Consider the following 20,823-nt stretch of genomic DNA (forward strand, 5'->3'; position numbering starts at 1 on the left):
GGTGCATGCACTGAGAAAGCTTCCAGACCTCCTGCAAAGGGGGCTCCATGGAGGGGGATGGGGGTGGGGGGAGGGGGCAGGGGGGCAGGAGGGCACTGGGCTCAGGAGCCCCTCCAGGCCAGGGCTGGGCCCTGCAGGGATGCTGTCCAGCGGCCCCTCTCATGGACGGGTGCTGTAGCTCTGAATAGGGCTGTGGGGCCTGGCCTGGCCCCGGGTCTGGGGTCTGCCCCCAACGCCCCATGCTCCCAAGATCCCCAACAGATGGGCCCCAGGGACCCCTGCGGAGCCTGTGGGAGAGGAGCTCCCTCCCTAACTGGCCCCCTGCCCGCAGCTCAGAACTTTCTCCAAAAAGAAAGGGCCCCGGGGGACGAAACTGCTCCGCCCCGCCCCTCGGGCTCAAACTCAGAGGGTTGAGTCATGGGAAGAGCTTAGCCAGGCTGAGTCCCAACTCCTCCCTCCTCCCTCCTCCCTGCTCTCCCTCCTCCCTCCTCTCCTTCCTTCCTTCCTACTCTTTTTCTCATCCTCCTCTCTCTTTCTCCCCTTCCTTCCTTCCTCCCTTCCTCTTCTCATCTTCTTTCTTTCCCTTTCTTCCTTTCTGGTGGTAAAAATAATTGGAAAGCTCCCCTTTCTAAACAAAAGATAAGTTCATTTTTATGTTTGTAGGGACCATATAAGCAAGTCCTCTGCCCCTGTAGGAATCCCCCACCAAGGAGCCCGGAGTCTGGCAGATAGAATCTTTGCCCCCGTCGGCACCCACCCTGTGCCCCGGGCCCCTCGTGGGGCTTGGGCTTCCTGAACCTCAGCATCCCCTGGCCTGGGCAAGAGTTTCCTCCCGTCTGCTCCAGACGCGTTTAAACATGTTCAGAACTTCCGTCCTCCCCCACGCTTCCCCACGGACCCCTCTGAGAACAGAGCCAGGCTGGAAGTGGGGGCTTGGGTTACGGAGCACACGGGAACTGTGCTCGCGAGCAGCACAGAGCGCAGGCGTTGGCAGGTACCGCACATCTGTGAGCTATTTTCGGGTCTCTGGGGAAGGGGAAAAAAAAACCCAACGATCCTTAAGTAAGACCAGAATTCTTCTATATTTTCCCTTTGACAGCTAGGGGAAAAAATCTGCCAAAAACCAGAGGCGCTGCTGAGTGTTGGCGTGGGAATGTTAGTTTAGTCGGAGACTCGCTCCGGGCCATTTAAATAAAAACAGGCGCGTTGGTGGCAATGCCCGGTGAACGTGCGAGAGCCACAGAGCTTCTGGGACAAGCAATGGGTCTGCAGCCGCCTGGCCCTCGCAAGAACCTTCTAGCATCAGCAGGGAGCAACGCCGGAGTCTTCAACGTGGCCGCGCTTCCCGGCTCGCAGAGCCGCCCGCCGCCTGTCCCCGAAGGACACTTCAGCCGCCGCAGGGTCTTTGCACAACATAAAGCAGACGCCGTACGCGGGTGGACGGGAGGGTAAAAATACTCGCTGTGACACCGGGCCGGCACCCTGCTGTTGGGTCGGGTTGCAGGTTCCCGGGGGGCTCCGGTGGCGAGGTGGGGGTGAGCGGGCCCCAGCCCCAGCCAGCAGACAGGGGACCGGGGCCACCACCCCTGCCTGCCCAGGGTGACAAGGGGACCCCCACTTGGGACCCGAATTCAGGGCCTGCCCCGGGGTGGAAGGGGCACTGAGTGCAGGACACCCGCCCGGCCAGCCTTGGTGGGGACACTCACTGCTGTGGCCTTCGGGGTCTGAAGGGCCTCATGGAATGTGCCAGTGTCTCCACTCTTTGGTCCCCACCTGTGGAAGGGAACGGGGGCCGGGCCGGGAAGGGTGTTGGGCCTGGGACTCTTCTTGTGAGGGCATTTGTGCGTGGGGGGAAGGGTCCTCCTCTGCCCCCACCCCTTGGTGACATTGGGCCAGCTGGGGAGTCCCTCGGGGGATGAGGCAGGGGTGGGGGGAGGTGGGACCCTGTAATGAATCTGACGCTGGCCACCGCCCCCTCTCCCTGGGGGGTCCTCACTCACAGAGGGGTCTGTCCTTTCTTCAGAGCATGGCTGTAATGACACCTGCTGCTCACTTAGAACCGCACGGGGGATGGGGGGCTCTGTGAAGCCCAGGTGGGAGAGGTGGGCCGGGGGCTTTGTCCCCCCCAAGGCTGGTCCCAGGGACCCTGACCGAGACAGAGGCAGCACTGGGCATGTCACACAGCCTGTTGTCACCGGTCCCTTCGTCTGTCTGCCCACCTGTTGGTCAGCAGTGACAGGCCAGGTGCCTGTGCTAACAGCCTTGGGCCCCACCTCTCCCATCATGGAGCCTGGACCCCAGCCCAGCTGCCCCAGCCTGGGCACAGACTAGGGAAAGAGACTGGTTAAGGCCGTTCTAGAGGGTAGAAGCCGGGAAGTGGCACCATCGTCTTAGGTTTTAAGGAGGCAGGTTTTAATGGAAGCAGGGCAGGGGGCAGGGAGGGTGCCCTGGTGGGGACAGGTGACAGGATCTCCCAGGAACTCAGGATCTATTTCTTGAGCCCTCCCCCTGCTGTGCAGGGTACAGGTGGGAGGAGGGAGATGGTGACCAGGTGCGTCCACAGGCCTGTCCTGGTGGGGGGCCGTGCGGGTTATGGGGTCAGGGAGGCAGGTGCTAGGCCTCGTCTTGGTGGGGTCCAGGCAGGAGGCTCCTCGAGCAGGTGACACGGGAGCAGAGATCTGAGGAAGTGAGAGGATGGCCACATAGGTGTCTAGGGAACGTTCTGGAAAAGCAGCTCCGAGCATGCTCTGTCTGCCGTCCTCACCTGCGCCTGGGTCTGTGTCTGCAGGGACCCACCAAAGGGCTGATGCAGCCAACGCTGCCTCGTGGTCCAGCCGGCCAGGGCCTGGCCCCCCCTTCCCAGGCCTGGGGGGGTGGATCCCGCCATCCAGCAGGGCAAACTGAGCCCAGCCCACACCCTCCCTCCCCCACCACCTGCCGGGAGAGCACCTGCCTAACCTCGGTGGGTCTTAGGGGTTGACGTGCACCCCCCTAGAGACGTGCTGGAGAGCTCCCCCACCCCCAGGACCTGCCAATGTGACCCGATTTGGAAATGGGCCTTTTGCAGGTGTGATCACGTCGAAAGGGAGTCGTACTGGATATGGGTGGGCCCCGATCCGATGACCGGTGTCCTCGGGAGAAGAGGGGAATTTGGACACAGGGAGGGGTTGTGGGAAGACGGGCGGACACTGGGGAGCTGCAGCCCCAGGCCGGGGAGCACCAAGGTGGGGCACAGGAGGGATCTTCCCTGGCAGCCTTCCGAGGGCGGCAGCACCCAGATTTTGGGCTTCTGGGCTCTAGGACTGAGAGAGCATGAATTTCTGCGGTTCGAAGCCACAAAGGTTATGTTATGTCCAGGAAATTAGCACTGAGGGTGAAGGCATTTTAACGCAGACAAAGGTAGTTTCTGAATTCGACCAGCTTTGCACAAGGCTGTCAGGGCACTGACCGGGGGAGCCAGCATCTCCCGGCCCCTGCCGGGCACCTGCCTCCACACACACCTGCCGGCACGTGGCTGCGGCTGCTCTCTCTCCAGGGGAGACGACGCAACCAGGGGCCGTGTTCACGTCTGTTCAGGTGCAGGGTGGAGCATGCACGGCCTGTGTCTGCCTGGACGAGTCTGCTTCAGGCTACAGACAGATCCTCTCGTCCTGTCGGGGCAAAAACTGCTCGAAGGTGACGGCACTGGAACTTGAATTAACACAGAAGAGACCATGGCACACGGCATCTTTGGGCCGCCGGAGTGTCCAGGTCTCCGAACCCAAGCCCAGTGCCCGGCCTTTCCAAGGAGAGGAACACACACAACACAACCAGAGGGGACTGGTTTGGGTTACAAACGTCCCAAGCTGGCTTCAAACCCAGAAACTAAACGCTGCCGGAGCCCCTGGGTGCAGCCACACCCGAAGCTGTTAGCACTCTGCCAGAGGTTTATTGGTTATAAGGCAACTGGTAGTTCATCTTCTCCTTTTGCCCCACAGCAGTCCCGCTGGAGGCTAAGCAAGACCACTGGGAAACTGAGGCCAGGAGGGAAGGACGGCATTCAAGGCTACACGAGGGGTTGGGGGCAGAGCCAGGAGAGTCCAGGCTTCCGGGTCTCCTTCCTCAGACCCCTGCAGGAGCCCGATGGCTAGGCCAGCCGGCCGCCCGCCTGGCCGTCTGGTGCAGGAGTAACACAGTTCCTGAGCTCTCCTGAGCTGCATGGTCTGTGGTGAAGCCCCTACATACAGCTGGTGACCCCGGGGCCGGGACAGACCCTTGGCCCAAAGCCTGTCTGCACCTTCCTCCCGTAGCCACTGTGGCCCGGCCAGGGGCTGCCCCACTGGCTGCCTCTGGCCTGGAGCCCCCTCCCACCCAGGCCCAGCGGTGGGCACCCTCCCTCCAGCCCTGGACCCTCACTCAGCTGGTTCCCGCTCTGGCCAGGCCGCGGCTGCGGGGACAGCGTTGTCCCCGCTGGGAAGCACCTGACCTGAGGTTCTCCCACACGCCTGCCGCCTCGTCCTGGGGCCTGCAGGTGTTTCCGCACTTGGGCGCTCGGGGGGGACCTCAGAGCCTCACAGCGGCGGGATCAGAGGCCCCCGGGGGCCCCGTGGCCAGGCCACAGGTTCTGTTTACTCTTCAAGGAAAGTTCCTGTCTTCCTTGGCTGGAGCCAGGCATCGGCAGGTCCCACTAGGTCCCCCGGACTCTGTGCCAGACCCTGTGCCGAGCCTGGGAGCTGGCCACAAACTTCAGTTACCAAGTTCGAGGAGGGGCTCGGTGTCCAGCCGGTGGGGGGGACCAGGGAGCTGGGTTGCACCTGCCTCTGTGTTGCTTCCCTGTTGCCTCAGGCGGGTCCATGTCTCCTGCCTCGACCCGCTCATCTGTCCAATGGGGCTGGGCTGGAACACCCAGGGGCAGAGCGGCAGTGGGGGAGGAGGTGGCTGAGCCCATGCCCCGGTGCTGGTGCCACAGCATAAGCCCTGCAGGTGGGACCCCTGCCCAGAGAGCTGTGGGCCACCCACTCACCCGATGGAGCCTGGACTGTGTCCTCCCCCTGGCCCGGCCCCACCACGGCCAAAGCGCCAGAGTGTGAGACGCCCGCAGGCCCAGGGCTCAGAGCTCCGGCAGCTCGCGGGAGGGCCCAGGGTGCCACAGCAGCTAGGACGTGGGGGCGGGAGGGCCTGGGTTGAAGGGCAGGACTGGGAGATGGGGCTGGGACTTCTGTCCTGGTGGGGACAGTGGCCAGCAGTGACCGAGCGTCAGCTGGGCTCCACTGTGCAAAGGGAAGCAGCCTTAGGCCAGGGCGGACGGGCCGAGCAGGGGAGTGTCCTCGGGGAGGGGGTGTCTGGGGGCCTGAGGGCAGGCGGCAGCTGCCAGCCTCACCCGGGAGGGCACCCAGCAGTCATGCTGGCACCGGAGTCCACAGCCAGCTGTCCCCACTTGGGAAGGTCTTGGGACCAGGTTCCCCGACCTCCTCCCTCGCCCGGGGGGAAGTCTACACTGCCTCCAAGAGCATCTCCTTTCCTTCCTGCTGTGGGAAGTCTTTTCCCAGCACGCCGGGCCCAGCTGGAGAGCCAGACCTCCTGGGGTGGGAAGCGGGCTGCCGGGGGCCGTCCCCACCTCACCGACAGGGGAAGGCAAATCTGCACTCACCAGCTTTGTCACCCGGGCTGTCACCTCGCCTTCTGGGCCTTACTTTTCTCCTCTGAAAAACAGAGATATTTCTTCCTGCTCCATGCACCTCTGGGCCCAGGATTGAAAAGGACAACGTGGGGTGAACCTTCTGGGCAAATATAACAATAAAGAGATTGTACTGTTGTAACCAGTCTGTCTGCACTGCCCAGGACCACAGACCACCAGGCTGGAAGCTGGGTGGGACACATGGTAATTCACAAAGCAAGACAGCACTTTACAGTTTGTTTGTGGTTCCCTGCAGCACCCTGGCCCTGAGACGCTGAGCCGACCCTCTTCAACCCCATCCCCCTGCCTGGGCTTGTCCTGGAGTTTGGAACGGGGCCCAGGTGGGGATGGGCTGTCACCAGCCTGCCCCCAAAACGAAACCAACTGCTTGGAAACTGTTTATCAGGATGGGGTTGGGTTGGTGGGTTTGCGTGCAGCCCACAGGCTCCCAGACACCTCGTTGGGATTCCCACTTGAGCATTCACTGGAGACTCCCAGGCCTTGGGCAGGTGGAGGGCTGGCGGGAGGGGGCCCCTCCTTCGCTGGGTGGGGCCGGGGGACAGCTTCCTGCAGGAGGAGTGGCTGGAGAAGCCTGGTCTCGGGCAGCTGCCGGGGCAGGGTCAGACCTGGCTGTGGGCCTCAGACCCCCCCCACCCGACCAGCCCAGCTGCCCCCCAAGCTCAGGACCTGCTGGCGGGGTGCGGCCGAAAATAGAATGGAACAGCTGGCCCAGCCAGACCAGGTCAGGGCCAGCCCTGGGGTTCAGTAAACAGGAAGGTCCCTGGGGGGCCGGAGCTGCTACACGAAAGGAAAGGGCTGGGTCAAAGGGCTTCACAAAATGTTTAAAATCAGCAGGAAATGGTGACTTCTTAATGTCTGAGTCCACCGGCCGTGCTGAGCCAGCTCTCAGGCGGGCGATGCCGCCACTGGGCCCGTGTGTGGATTTCAGGGGAGCCCACGGTGTGGCTGCAGGTGGGGCCCGCTCGGCAGCCCCCCCATGAAGCCGCTCTCCCTGGCCGGCTCCCGAGGCCCTCTGTGGCCGGGACCCTTGGGGCAGGCCCCATCTGTGGAGAGGGGCCTGCCACCCCTGCCCCCCACGCACCCCCAGTATGCCTCGCTCCCTGCAAGGCCCCCCAGCGTGTGCCGTGACCGGGGCAGGCCTGCCCAGCCTCCCTGGCGGGAGTCACGCGTGGACACTGAGGCCTGGCGTGCATGGGCTGGCCCCGGGTCGCCCTGGGGTCAGTGCCGGGTCCCTGCCCCCGACGAGAGCCTCTTCGCCCGTGGAACCCCGTGACGAGGTGCCAGGGGCCTTCTGAATCCCCCCCCCAAATGTAAATCTGGCCTCGTGCATCTCATGGGGGGACATGCCTCGAAATCGGGCAAGCCACGCAGCGTAGTACCCTAGCACCACCATCCTGGGGACTCCGGACCGAGCCCAGACGCAGGCAGGTCTCCATGGGGGAAGGTCCCCGCTCCCCAGAGTGGCCCGGCAGCGCAGTCCCTTCTTTACCCAGACGCCCCAGGTTCATTCTGACAACCGGTGTGGCGAGAGGCTCGAGACATTCACACCTTCAACCTGGCGGTCATGCCGGGCAAGGACGCCAAGCCCAGAAAACCTGCGCGGGACTCCCCGGGCCCACACCACTTGTACCCGGGGGGAATCTGGCGCCGACCAGAAAACCGCCGCTCGCCTGTCTGATCGAGTGATGTGCGTGGCTGCGTCCCGAGGGAAGTCCGAGCACCACGTGGGAAATGCCTGTTACGTGATGGGCCGGGGAGAGGCGGGCGCGGCCGGGCGGGCAGCGGGCCCCAGCCCGCAAAGCCAGCCGGAGCTGCGAAGGCGGCACGCAGGGGGCGGGGGGCAGGAAGCCCCCCTGGCGCCCACCTGGCCGGGCCCCGTGGGAAACAGCGGTTTGGGTCTCTGCCACCTTCTGCTCAGCTCTGTCCCTGTGGCGCTCCACGGCGGAGCCTGTTGCACAAAACCGACATGATTTATGGGCCCGGTCTTCACCCCAACTCAGAGGCCTCCGCTGGGGGCCACAGAGGTCGGGGCTCCGAGGCCCTTCTCCAGGTCGCTGAGCGGGCTGGAAGGAGTGGGCGACAGGGGAGGGCCCGTTCCCACTGCCCGGCAGGCAGAGAAGCCCCTGGGACCTGCCCGGCCGCCCCAGCGTGGTTTCCAGGTCCCAGGCTGCTGCTGGGATGCACGGAGTGAGACGGGCGCTGGGTCTCAGCCCCGAAAAAAAGAAGAGTCAGGGAACCCCTGGGAGTCCCAAGGCCCCTCCCTCCCTGTCCCCCAAACCTCTACACCTCCCAGGTCTGCCTGTGGGTTCCCCTACCGCTCCCCGCCCACTGCAAGGCCTTCGAGACCTGGGCCGGTCGGGATGAAGGTGGATAGGCTGGTGGCCGGGAGTCTAAGGGAGGGGAGAAACACCCCAAACACCCCAACACCATTGCAGAGCTGGGTGGGGAGCATGAGGGACACTCATCTGAGCCCCTGAGGGTCAGTGGGCCCAAGGGTGCACAGGGCCAGGGTGGGGACGGGGACCCTCTGGCTGAGATGCCTGGACTTCGGCCCGGAAGTGCCTGGTCAGGGCGGCAACTGCAGCTGAGTCTGCTGGGGGGGGGGGGCGCGGTGAGCTGTCCTCGGCAACCTCGGCCCTGCATGGCCAGCACTGGGCTCTGCTCCTCCTGGCCGGGGTGGGCCTGGGGGCCGGCTCGGCCCTGTGAGGTGGGCCTGGGTGAGGTCAGGGACTCTGCTGAGTGTGGCTGCCTTCACGCCCGCAGGCATCAGGCCTGGATTGAGGGCTTCACTGTAAAGTTCTCTAACGAACTATCACAACTCTGTGAGGCCGGTCTATGTTAAAGTTCGGGAAACTGAGTCACATGGTCAGGGTGGAAAACAGCAGAGGCAGGACGGGGTCCAGGCCACCCCAGGAGGTTCCAAGGATGTCCTTGAGTCCCGTGCACAACTCTGAGCTTCCAGGAGATGTCCCGGGGAGAGGGTCTGACCAGAACCTGAAGCCCCCTGCCACACAGGGTGGAGAGCAGGCGGCACGTGCCACGTGGCTCCCACGTGGACGCCCCTCCCCGCCTCTCCCTGCCCAGAGGCGCCTGGGGCCCCAGGCCGGGCCCTGCTGTTCCTGGAGGTGCTGCCCAGAGCCCTCTTGCTGGAAAGCTGCCCCCGTCTGCAGCGGCTGGGAGCTGATCCAGGCCGGGGCCCTCCCAGGTCGCCCTCCCTCGGCAGGGGGGGTGACTCTGGGCTTCACACACCTCCCTGCAAACCCCTGTGACCCTTCTGCAGGAGACCTGCCTTCGGGGAAGAACCTAGAGCGAGGGGCAGACGGCGGCTGGGCAGGGCCCGCCTGGCCACGTGGAGCGAGGTGTGGAGGCCCCCGTGCCGCAGACATTGTTCTCACCGTTAATCATCTCAGTCGATACTCACACAAGAGGCCGGGCACGGTGGCCCACGTCTGTAATCCCAGCACTCTGGGAGGCTCAGGCGGGAGGATCGTTTGAGCTCAGGAGTTTGAGACCAGCCTGAGCAAGAGCGAGACCCCGTCTCTAATAAAAAATAGAAAGAATTTAATTGGCCAACTAAAATATATATAGAAAAAAGTTCGCCGGGCTTGAGCCCAGGAGTTGGAGGCTGCTGTGAGCTAGGCGGATGCCACAGCATGTCTAGCCTGGGCAACAGAGTGAGACTCTGTCTCAAAAAGAAAAAAAAAAAATACACACGGTATAAACAGTCACACGGCTGAGCGCGGTGCTTACTCTCTCCTCTCCCTGCCGGTGCGGGCTGGGCAAGCTCCTCCTGGCGGCTGTGTGGGCTCCCCCGTCCCTCCCTTGCCTGACGGGCAGCCCGGGTCCCTCTGCAGGGCTCAGGAACCACCCTCTGCCCCCCACGGATGGATGGGGGACACACCCTCGGGGCAAGCCCTGCTCAGCGACCTCAGGCAGGTCCGAGTAGCCCCCGGGGCCTCAGCCTCCCACCTGCATTGGGGCAGAGCGCGTCACCTCGGCCGACCAGGCTGTTCTGGGGACAGGCCAAGGCCAGCAGCCCTGAGCTGCCCCTCGCCATGAATGAATGAATGGGAAGGAATGACCCTCTGCCACAGGCTGTCATGGTGGACAAGCCCAGAAGACACTGTGCTCGGTGAAAGCAGCAGCCGCTTGGCCACGCGTGTTGTGTGATGCCATTTCCATGAAATGTCAGGACAGGCGACTCCACGGCGGGGGGCTGGGCTGGGCGTGCAGCTGCGCCGGACTCAGGCCATGGTCATGCCGGGCCCCGGGTCAGGGACAGGCTCTTGCCGCAGTCGCCTCCTCTGGCCTGCAGGTGGGCAGGCAGACGGGCACCTGGCTGCGGCCACTGGCTCAGCCCCTCCCAGTCCCCAGCTGCCCGCCCAGGTGTGGCCCAGGCTGCCCACACCAGCCCTGACTGTCGGGCCCCTGTTCTCTGCCTGGGCTCACTGACCCCCACCCCTCTGTCCTCTGCCCTCCTGCAACCAGGACTGACCCCCATCCCCCCAGACGCTCCTGAACCCCCCTGCACAGCTCTCCTGCCCGGCCGGTGCTCTGTCCCTCCTCTGCCCGGTCCCCAGGGCAGCCAGCGGGGCGCCCAGCCCCACGCTGTGGGAAGGGGGAGCGGCCCACCCAAGCTGGGCAGTTCCCTCGCAGCCTCCCAGGGACCGGCCGGCGTGCCGCCTGTCAGTGACCATGTGCTGGGGCCACGGACACTAGGACAGGGACGGTCAGGGCCCTGGGTCCCTCCCCAGCTCTCCACGGCCTCCACAGAAGACCACTTCCAGGACAGCACCCTGTTCTGCCGCCAGGGCAGAGCGAGGGCCCAGACCCTGGGCCTCGGGCCTCCAGCTGCCCCTCTGGCCTCCTCTCCCACGAGGGCCTGGCCTGCCCCCACCCTTGTCCTCCTGAGCAGCCCCGTGACCGCCCGAGGTCACCCATAGCCTTCCCGTCTCCTGCCGTCATCTCCTGCCAACGTCTCCTTGTGGGTCCCGGCTGGTGTCCCCTCCCCGCACTCCCTCTGCACGGTCCCCTGGCGTTTCCCAGCCCCTTGTCCTCCTGCACCCAGGAGGCAGGTGCCGTCTGTCACCCGGCCCCAGTGTCACAGGCGGCCTCAGCCACCACCACTCTGCGTCCTCCAGGTGAGGCTGGGAAGAGCCAGCATTTGGGGACCAAGTGCAGCAGGAGAGCTGCTGGACAGGGTCCACTCTGGCCCTGGCTGTCACCCCTGAGAGCGACATGTGTAGTCTCATGTGTGGGGGAGCTGGGCTGTGGCTTCAGGCTTGGGCGTGTCATCTGACCTGGGGCTGGTGCCCTCCTCTTCCCAGCATGGCCAGGTCGGTCCCTGGGGGCCAACCGGCCCTTCCCTGCTGTCCCGTGAGGTCTGCTGGGGAATCTGAAGGCCTGGAGGGGGCGGGAGCCAGGCTGTGGGACCCACAGGGATCTCTGAGCCCTGGGCCGTCACCTGCTGCTGGCCCCTGAGCCTGCAGCCCCGGCCCTGGCTGTGCCTGAGGACAGTCTGCGGGACGAGACGGACCCAACACGGCTCCGGCGTGGCCCTCGGCCTGTCATCCAGAGGCCTGTCCCTTCTCACGCCCTTTGTGGATGTCCTTCCTTCTCTCCCTGTCGTCCCCTTTCACCTTCCCATCTCTCCCGTGCCCCTTCCAACCTTGGCCCGAAAGCAGGTACCTTCTTAGGGTGGGGTCTCCTGTCCCATTTTACTGCTGAGGCCACTAAGGCCAAGAAGGAGGCTGCAGGGTTGCGGCCAAGTGTGGCTGCCCAGGTCGATGGCTCTCCCTGGGAGTTGTCCAGTGCACAACCTGTACCGCTGTGCTTGGCAGATCTCAATCCTGGTGCTTAAACCTGGCCAATCTCATCCCCCCTGCCAAGAGCCCCCCCCTTTGCCCTGGCAGGTAGGAGTGACAGGAAGACTCAGAAGCCTTGACACCGTTGTGCTGGGCTGACCAGTGCTGGGGCACAGCCCCTCAGTAGCTCAGGCAGCATTCCTGGGATGCTTCTGCCCCATTCAGCAACCGAGGCACTTGCTATGCAAACACTCAGGGCCTCACACAATGGTCCCCCCCCCTCCTCACCCCCATTGTCCTTCCCTTTGGGGAGGGACAGAGTGTGGGGAAAACAGGGGCTCCCTTTCTGCAGGGCAGGGCAGGAATGCAGGAGCAGGAGCGGGTGAATGGCCGTGCAAATGAGCCTTGCTGATGAATGCACCAGCCCAGCTCCATGAATGTCCAGCCCGAGGGGCAGTCCCACGCCTGTCCCTCCCCAGCTCAGACCCTGGGAACTTCCTTGGGTGGAGGGGCTGGCTGTCAGACTGCCTTGGCCTTGCTCACCCCCTTCCCCCTGACCCAGGCAGCAGCGCTAGCCTGGTAGGTGCCTCCCACCCCTCTGGGTCTGGCCCCCCACAGCAGGGCCCTTGTTACAAAAGATTGTCATCACCCGCCTGCGACTTGTCTTTTCTGTCCCCTCTGCCGAGGTCTGAGTTTGAGAGGACGGGGCCTACCTTGGTCAGGGCTGCACCCTGTCTGCCCGGCACAACAGCGTTTGATGAATGAATAAGCAACCTCATCCTTGCCCACCTGCTCCCACACCCCCAGAGCCCCGACCCAGGTGGCCTGGCTTGGGCAGGACCCTGACCCCTCACTCACTCCTCCTCCCCAGGGCCCCGCCCTCTCCTGGAGGTTGAATTTGTATTTAACCACTGCGGTTCTGTGCTCACCGGCCACGAAACCTCGCCCACAGCTGCGCTCACAGTCCGCACGGCGGTCTGTGCTGTGAGTTGACGACAGATCCACTTAGCTCCTGTGTGAGGAGGGAAGCTTGAAAGCACTGAAAGCTTGTTTTACGTTACAGGCAGCTTCACTTGTCATGCAAATCAGAATAGGTAACATACACATACATGTTTTCAGTACGTTATCTTTAAATGTTCACGATTTTATTTTGATAAATGAAAAATTAGAAAACTCATGTCCTCCTGGGCTCCCTGCATCCCTCCCAAAGACAAAGGAGGCGCCAGTGTCCCGTGGGCCCTTCCCAGATGAGGTTTTGGCAGGTGGCAGGTGTGTGGAGCTCCGTCCCTCCACCCGCGTCCGTGCTGCGTCACTCCCTCTGCCCTGAGACCACAGCTCTCCTGGCTCATGACGTGAACTTAGGAACGGGGCCTGCGCGGTGGCTCACGCCTGTAATCCTAGCTCTCTGGGAGGCCGAGGCGGGCAGATTGCTCAAGGTCAGGAGTTTGAAACCAGCCTGAGCAAGAGCGAGACCCCGTCTCTACTATAAATAGAAAGAAATTAATTGGCCAACTAATATATATAGAAAAAATTAGCCGGGCATGGTGGCGCATGCCTGTAGTCCCAGCTACTCGGGAGGCTGAGGCAGAAGGATCGCTTGAGCCCAGGAGTTTGAGGTTGCTGTGAGCTAGGCTGACGCCACGGCACTCACTCTAGCCTGGGCAACAAAGCGAGACTCTGTCTCAAAAAAAAAAAAAAAAAGAACTTAGTAACGGCCCCTTGCCTAGACCTGAGGCCTCCTTCCTCCTGCCTCTTTCTGCTGTCGAATTCTCTGCCGTGTGGTCTGTGCAGCCCGCTGACGGGCATCTGGGTTTTTCTGATGAGCTCAGGAACTGCACTCCTGGACGTCACACTCAACCCGCCCCGGGCACAATGCCCCCCCAGGGCGGGGTCAAACAGCGTGCGTGTGCAATCCTGACAGTTTTGCCCATTGTGAGCTGCAATCATTTACAACAACCTGCGCAAGTCCCCGCCTCCTCCGGCACTGCCACAGGTGCAGTCAAAGCCGCCACCCATCCGACAGGTGGACGCTGCCGGTGCCTTTGAGTCCCATTGCGCTCAGAGAGTGAGAGGGAGCTTCTTCCCCCGAGTTCGTGAGCCTTTTGTTTTTCATTCGTGGGAAGCCCCTGTTCGTGTCTTTTCCTTTTCATTTTCCTCCCCTGTTGGATTATTAACCCTTTAGAAATTGATTTGTGGCCAGGTGAGGTGGCTCACGCCCGTAATCCTAGCACTTTGGGAGGCCGAGGCGGGAGGATTGCTTGATCTCAGGAGTTTGAGACCAGCCTGAGCAAGAGCAAGACTCTGTCTCTACTATAAATAGAAAGAAATTAGCCAAACAACTAAAAATAGAAAAAATTAGCGGGGCATGGTGGCTCGTGCCTGTAGTCTCAGCTACCTGGGAGGCTGAGGCAGGAGGATCGCTTGAGCCCAGGAGTTTGAGGTTGCTGTGAGCTAGGCTGACGCCACGGCAACTCTAGCCTGGGCAACAAAGTGAGACTATCTAAAAAACGAAAATTGATTTGTTAGAGCTTTTTGCATATGAGAGAGTTCAGCCCTTCGTGTGATATAGTTCACAAATATTTCCCCCAGCCTACTAACCAGCAGACCTTGACTTAAGGTGGCTTTTGCTAGGCAGAAGTTTTACTTTATGTAGTTGAATTTGTTTAAAAAAAACATTTTGTATGGTGGATTTTCGTATTTTGTGTCATGCTTAGGAAGGTCTCACCTCAAGCTTATAAAGAAATTTCTTCTGTTTTTTTTTTTTTGTTTTTTTTCCTAGACTTTGTGGCTTCATTTTTCACGTTGCAATCTCCGATCCCTCTGGAGTCTATTGCACTGCAAGACATCAGCGCGATTTTGTGTTTTCCAGGTGGCTACCTGGCTTTCCGAGCACAGGTGGGCTCTTGAGTGACCCGTCCTCTCTCGCTGATTTGAACTGCCATCCTTGCCGCCTGCCGAATTCCTGTGCATTTGAATCCGCTTCTGGCCTCTGAGCTGTTCTTTGATGGCACACGATTCTCGTGCCGGCGTCACTGCTCTGATTATCGTAGCTTTGTGACGTGTTTTAACGTCGGCTGGGGCGAGTCCCCTCTGCTCACTTCGCCAGAGACCTCAGGAGCCCACCCCAACATCCGTGACCTTCTCACCTCTTCCTTTGTAGCCTGATTCCATCCGGGGCAGCAGAACATTAGGAGCTTGCCTTCTAGCCTCCACCTCGGGGTGAGGCTGAGCTGCCCAGACAGGCCACAGTGCTCACCTGCTCCCCACCCCCCCATGTCCGGCCCGCGGGACACAGCGATTCGGGTTTCGGGACTCTCCTGGGGAATCCCACTGGGCTCTGTCTCTGGTCGTCGGGAAGCTGCGTTCACGGGGACCTCGGGCAGAGCGGCGGTCCCAAGAGACAAGTCCACCTAGGCACCTCCGGACCCTGTGGACGGGAACCTACTTGGAATTAGGGTCTTCGCAGGTGTGATCAAGGTAAGGACCTCGAGACGAGGGTACCCTGGATTGCCTGGACGGGCCCTAAATCCAATCACAGGTGCCCCTGCGAGAGACAGGGAGGAGAGACACAGGTGCGAGGAGAGATGGGAGCGATGTGGCCACAGCCAAGGGACGCCGGCAGCCACCGCAGCGGGAAGAGGCAGGTGTCTGCGGCACGTCCTCCCTGCTCCCGTCTGCAGCCTCTCCTCGGGCCTGTGGACGTGGAGGCTGGTGCCCGGTCTCTCTTCCCAGCCTCCCGCCCCCCTCGGGCTCCAAACTCCACTCCGGGACTCAGTTTCCAAGAGCGAGCCTCGGCCGGTCTCTGCCCTGGGATTCCGGGCGCCACCGCAGAGCGGGCGTCTCAGGCCTGGCGGCATTCCTGAGCCCAAGGTCTTCGTCTTCCCCCAAACCAGCTCTTCCCTCGGTTTTCCAATCTGGCCCGGCAGCGTTCCTGAGCCCGAGGTCCTCGTCTTCCCCCAAACCAGCTCTTCCCAAGGTTTTCTGATCTGGCTGGTGGTCCCGGAAGCCTCAGCGCCGTCCAGCCCCCTTGCTCGCTGCACCGGGGTTTGTTGGGGAACCCGCCAGCGTGGACGCCGGGCGGAGCCGATGCACCCACTGCTCAGGCTCCACCTGGCCCCCAGCCCTCACCTGCCCTGGCCCGGCCAGCGTGAACCTTGCAGAACGTGGCTTGAGCGTGTCTTCCTCTGTGTGGAGCCCGGCGGCAGCCCCGCTGCGCTCTGAGGAGCTGCCACGGTCCTCCCCGCTGCCTGCCGGACCCCACCAGACCCCGCCGGCCGCTCCAGACCCCCCAAGTCCGCTGCAAACCTTCGTCTCCTGCTCAGCACCTGGCGCTGGCTGTTCCTTTGGCTGGACGCCCTTCCTACGTGCCTGTGGCTGCTGATGGCACGTCCCCACCCCACCGGCTCCCCGCCGGCCTCGCCCGCGTCTGTGCCGACGGCCACCACCCCGCCCTGCACCGTGGCCCACCGAGGCGGGCTCCACGGAGAAGCAGATGGCGGTGCTATTCTCCCTCACCGCTGCGTCCCCCGCGCCTGGCACTGAGCAGGTCCGGGTCGAAAGGACGGACACACAGGCGGCGCCGCGGAAACAGAGCCGGGAGTGAGCAAAGCCGCGGCCCACGGCACCCCGCGGTGGGGCAGCTCGCACAAGCCGCATCGCAGGCGGATCCCTCGGGTCTCAAGGCCCACAGTCTCCCAGAAAATAACTGGACCCCTTCGAAGTGCATCCAGAGAGACAATCCCACACCCCAGGGGGACCTGCCTGGGACGAAGGCCCGTGTTCCGGTGCTTCAGGACAGGTGACACCAACCAGCCCCTCTGGCAGCCGAGGGACGGACAGGGCTGGGGGACGTTGCCGGCGGAGTATCTCCCCACCGTCACCATCTCAATCACGACTGTCACGCAGCCGTGTCGGCAGAGCAACCTCCCAGGTACCGAGCCCCTGGACGGCACCTCCCGTCGTAGTCCCGGCAACGTGGCCAGGACACCGGGGTTCAGAGATTGGGTCCGTGGGGTGGCCACGGGCAGACTTGGGATCTTGGCGGACCCTGAACTCCACCTTCGGCTCCAACCTGGGGTTAGTCAAAGCCCCTGAGCAGGGCCGTGGGGGCCCCAGACGTGCATGCTGGCACTGAATAAGCGTGTTCCTACGTGCCTGCGCCTCGTGCTGTTCCCCGCTGGGCCGAGCCGCCAGGCCGACTGTGGCCAAGCAGCCCCCGGCGGGGTCTGGGCCTGGGGGGGCGGGCGTCTGCCCAGCCGGCCCTCAGCCAGGCAGCCCCAGTCTGGCCCCCACCCGGCGGGTCCAGCCCCCAGGCCGGACATCCAGTGGGGGGAGCCTGCTGCAGTGGGGCGCCCACCCCTCCCCTGGCCCAGCGCCCCCCCACCCCCCTTCCTGAGCTTGTGGGAATACCTGTGTCTCCCCTTATCTCTACCTCATTCATTCATTCGTTCCACAGGTGTTTTCCGAGCCCCCAGTGGTGCCCCTGACCCAGAGATCGGAAGCAGAGGAGGCAGGGAGGAGGGAGGAGGGCGCCTTGCAGGGGAAGAGCCAGTGGCCACTTGGCACGGCGCCCAGAGGGCACCAGGCACCTGGCAGTTCCTGGGGAGGCTTCTGCCTGCACTGGGCCGGGGCGGGCCTGGCGTGGGGCTCTCTGGCCCTGCTGCCACCCTCCGCCCTGGGGTTCCTGGTGGGCGCCACCCACCACAGAAGCCTGGGGCAGCAGGACAGGGCACAGCGTGTCTCTCAGGCCTCTGAGCTCCTCAGGACACAGGTGGCTGGTACTGGGCTGGGTGCAAGGTGCCCGCAGGCCACTCCTTCCTGGCCTTGCCTCAGGGTGCCAAGTCAAGGGCTGGTCTCTGGAGACTGCTGGGCTGGGCCAAGGACGGGCATCCCCTGCCCCACTGGGCACCTGTCACTGGGGAGGGGCAGCCTTGCCACCATCCTGGCTCAGCCCATGGAAACCCACCTGTGCCTACCTGTGCCCACCTGTGTATCTCTGTGCCCACCTGTGTATGTCCATGCCTGCCTGTACACACTTCTGTCTGCCTCTGCCCACCTGTACCTGTCTGTGCATGTCTGTGCCTACCCGTACACATGTGTGCCCACCTTGCCTATGTCTGTACCCACCTGTGCCCAGCACACCTGTGCCCACCTATACACACCTGTGCCTACCTGTGCCTGCCTGCCCTCACCTGTGTAGGTCTGTGCACACCTGTGCCCCCACGGGGCCTTATCTGATGGGCCTGCTGTGTCCCTCAGGAGCCCCCAGACCCCGCCGGAGGAGGCAGCGCCAGCTCCCAGCCCTGCCCAGTCCCTCCCGCAGCCTTCCTTGCCCCTCCTGCTGGGGCGCCCTCCAGGCCGGCCGGCTGGCTCCTGCCTGGGTCTGTGGTGTCCCGTCTCACCACGGCCTGAGATAAGGGCCCAACTCAAAGCTGCTTTGTTCGGCCAACAAAAGGACATTTCTGCAGTGCCCTGGGAGCCGGACCACAGGGCGGCCCACGCCGGGGAGGCCTTGGCGCGGCACCGGCACCAGCTCGAGAAACCCTAGCCCGGCCCTGGCTGGGCCCCGGGGCTGGGGACGCACCTGCCACAGGCTTCCCAGGCCCTGGGGCCCACAGATGGCGTCTCCTTTCTACGGCCCGGCCCGGGCTTGCCTGCGGCCGCTCTGCCCACTGCACAGCCCCCGGCTGGAGGCCAGAGCCGCCCACGTCCAGGGCGAGGGGGCGGCCACCTGTGCGGAGGCTGCGCTGGGCGGCCAGACCCAGCACAACTGGGACACCACACGCGGGGTTTGGGGTGTCCGTTCCCGGCCCCGCCTCCGGGCCTCTGCTCAGCGGCTCCTCTGCCCGGAGCACCCCGACCCCTCCCCAGGAATCTGCCCTGAGGCCCCTGGGGACTGAGGAGGGGCGGCGCACACAGGTGGATCTCGAGGCACTCAGGGTCCATGGAGCCCCCAAATCCACGTCCACCGGGAGTCTCAGGATGGGACGTGATTAGGGTCAGGACCTGGAGATGAGACCACCCCGCACTAGGGCGGGCCCTAAGCCCAGTGACGAGTGTCCTAACGTGAGAGGACACAGCCAGCCAAGAGGATGTGGAGGTAGGGGCCCCCGGGACCGCTGGCCCCCCGCAGCTGGCAGAGCGGGGGACCCGGGACCTGCCCACGCCCGGATCCCGGACTTCGGCCTGCAGAACTGGGGGAGAAGGAATCTCTGCTGCTCCGAGCCACCCGGTCTGCGGTGCTTGGCCGAGGTGGCCCCAGGACACTTGTAGAGTGGCCATCAGGTGTTTCAAGGGGATGTGACCAAAACAGGGCAAAGGACACAGGCCAGACGCCCTCGGGATGCCCACAGGCAGGGCTGTGAGCTGTCCCGGGGTCCCCAGGAAGGTCAGGGGTCCCAGCTGGAGCCCCTGCCCCAGGATGGGCATGTCCCCTTCTCCACGAGCCTGCAGTGCCCAGCACACGGTAGTGCCTAGCACACGGTAGGGCTCAGTCACCACTGCTGTGCTGACAGTCACTTGCACACTGACTGGCTGTTGTTGCCAAGGAGGTGGTGGCCTGCAGGGTGGCCTTGGCAGCTGGGGGAGCCCAGCCTTGGCCCCGCCCCACCCTCGGCTTGGGGTCTGGGTCCCACCCTCCACCCCCCACCAGCTTCCTCTCTGCTTCCCCAAGGCTCTGTCATAATGAGTGGCTCCCGGCCGGCCCTGCAGTGGCCTCCCCCAGGCTGGCTGGAGCCGGCCTTCCTTCCACCTCACCCGCAGCTTCCCACGCCCGGCCAGCCTGCAGCCAGGTCACGGGTCGAGCAGCCAGGGAACACGGCCCCCACCCCTGTGCTCACAGCCCCATTCACAGCAGGGAAAACTGAGGCAGGCCCAGAGAGGGCGGGCAACCTGCTTAAGGTCACACAGCTAGCAAGGGGCAGGGCCTGGACACTGGGCGCCTGACTCACACCTTGTCACTCCCTCTCCCCCGTTACCGCTGGCTGCCCCCCCCAGCTGTTCTCCCGGGGCCAGCAACACCCATCGCCCCGACCTGAGCGGTTAAGGGTTGGGCTGAGCCCTGCAGGAGGCTGGGCAGGGGCAGAGAAGGCATTTCTCGGGGGTCCAAAGGGCAGAGTGGGGTTTGGGGCATTGGGCAGAATCCTTCTCCCCTGTTCCTCTAGCTCTTCTCATCCAAGGTTAGATCGGTTCATTCGTTCATTTGTTCATTCATTCCACCGCACCGCTGTGAGTCAGGAATGTGGGCCTGCAGGAATGTGGGCGCTCTTGGGACACCCAGGTGCCAGCCTCGGTGGGAGGATGGACCGGGCTACACGAGCCACCAGGGGGTCAGCTCGGCGCCCCAGGCAAGTAAACCCCGAGCTCCGGGTCACAGCCCCAGCAGGCGTCTTTGAGGAGGTGGCCAGAGGGTGGGGGAGCGGCCGCGTCGGAGCTGGGCTCCCCAAAGACACCGCGGCTGCGGGGAGCAGTTGCGCTCAGCCCTGCAGGGTCGGGGCCCCAGAGGCCACGCCGGGAAGAGGGAGCCCCGGCCTCACACCCACGCCCCTCGTGGCACACACGGGTGGAGGGGCTCCAGGGGCCCGGCCGGCCGGGCAGGAAACACACAGCAAATGTTTATCCCGCAGCACGACGGGCCGGGCAGGGGCCTGGACCCCGGGCCACTTCGCAAGACTCTCGCCCAAGCCACGGGACCACCATGGGGGATGAGGCCTCGTCCCGATGTTGGGAGGCCTGACGAGTCCCGGGCCCCCGCGTGGCTGGGGGCCGTCCTGGCCCTGCCTGCGCTGAGGCTGAGCCGCCTGGAGCTCCGGGCAGGTGCCGGGCCTGCTCAGAGAGGGAGCCTGTCCCTCCACGTCCCGGGGGCAGTGGCTGCTCAGAGCCTGGGGCGGCTGCTGTGGCCACGGGCTTCAGGGCCCCAGCCTGCAGGACACACGTCACGGGCACTTCCTGGGTGACTTGACTCCTTGGCTAGGGTCTGCGCTGCTCCTCCGGATCCTCTCCTGGGCACAGGGCCTGGCGCAGAGCCGGCCGGGAAGGCTCGGGGGCAGGCGGGCGTGCAGAGGGGCGCTGGGGTGTCGCCCTGTCACCCGAGGGAAGCCGTGCGGTGTTCCTGGGAAGCAGAATAGCTCTCATGTGTGCACGCGTGTGAAAGCGTGTGCGTGTGTGCACAAGTCCGCACGTTGTGAGAGCATGTGCACACACACAAGTCCCTGTTCACGTGTGAGTCTCTGCATGTGAGTGGGCGTGTGGGAGCGCACATGGGTGCTTGTTCACATGTGGGTATCCACACCAGGCATGCTCATCTGCACGTGTGTGCATGTGCACACGTGACTGCTTGTTTGC

Source organism: Microcebus murinus, chromosome 12 (assembly GCF_040939455.1).
Source record: "Microcebus murinus isolate Inina chromosome 12, M.murinus_Inina_mat1.0, whole genome shotgun sequence".
NCBI classification, from domain to species: Eukaryota; Metazoa; Chordata; class Mammalia; order Primates; family Cheirogaleidae; genus Microcebus; species Microcebus murinus.